This window comes from Sapajus apella, unplaced genomic scaffold (genome assembly GCF_009761245.1).
Source record: "Sapajus apella isolate SASKATOON/1434 unplaced genomic scaffold, GSC_monkey_1.0 scaffold1860, whole genome shotgun sequence".
Lineage (NCBI taxonomy): Eukaryota > Metazoa > Chordata > Mammalia > Primates > Cebidae > Sapajus > Sapajus apella.
The window spans coordinates 6,056-7,214 of NW_022438786.1; positions in this window are offsets into that span (position 1 = coordinate 6,056).

Consider the following 1,159-nt stretch of genomic DNA (forward strand, 5'->3'; position numbering starts at 1 on the left):
GCAAGAATGGCCCAATACACATAGTATGCAAAGTTTAACAATATTGATTCTTCCAATCCATGAACATGGATTATCTTTCTGTGTTTTGTGTTCTGTTTAATTTGTTTCATCCGTTTCATGGTTTTTATCACAGAGACCTTTCACTTCTTTGGTTAAGTCAATTTCCAGGTATTTTACTTTATTTGTGGCTTTTGTAAATGAGATTACTTTCATGATTTCTCTTTTAAACTTTTTGTCATTTGCATGTAAAAATGCTATTAATTTCTGTATGTTGATTTTGTATCTTGCAACGTTACTGAATTTGTTTATCAGTTCTATGGTTTTTTGGTGGAGTCTTTAGGTTTTTCCAAAGATAAGATCATATCATTTGCAATCAAGAATAATTTGACTTGTTTCCAATTTGGATGCCCTTTATTTCTTTCTCTTATTTAACTGCATCAGCTAGGACTCCTATTACTATATGGAACAACAGTGGTGAGAATGGGTATTCTTGTCATGTTTCAGATCTTAGACATAAGGCTTTCAGTTTTTCTCCATTTGGTTTGATACTAGCTGTAGGTCTGTCATAAATGGCTTTTATTTTGCTGAGGTATGTTCCTTCTTACCTAGGTTTTGGAGAGGAATTTTTTTTTTCAGAAACGAATACTGAATTTTATCAGAAGCATCAACTGAAATGATCATATGGTTTTTGTCCTTCATTCTGTCAATATGATATATCACATTGATTGATTTGCATATGTTACATCATCTTTGCATCACTCCTATAAATCCTAAATGGTCATGATGAATGACCTCTTAATGTGTTGTTGAATTCAGTTTGCTGTTATTTTGTTGAGGACTTTTACATCAATGTTCATCAAGGAGATTGGCTTGTAGTTTTCTTTTTTTTATGTGTCTGTGTCTAGCTTTGGTATCAGGGTAATCCTGGCTTCATAGAATGAGTTTGAATGTATTCCCTCATCCTCTATTTTTTGGAGTAGGTTGAGCAGGATTGGTATTAATTCTTCTTTGCTTAAGCATTTGGCAAAATTTAGCAGTGAAGCCATTGGGTCCCAGGCTTTTTTTTTTTTTTTTTTTTTTTTTGCTGAAAAACTTTTATTTATTACTTAGATATAATTATTTATTTTTTTGTTCTTTTTTTTTTTTTTTTCATGTTTCT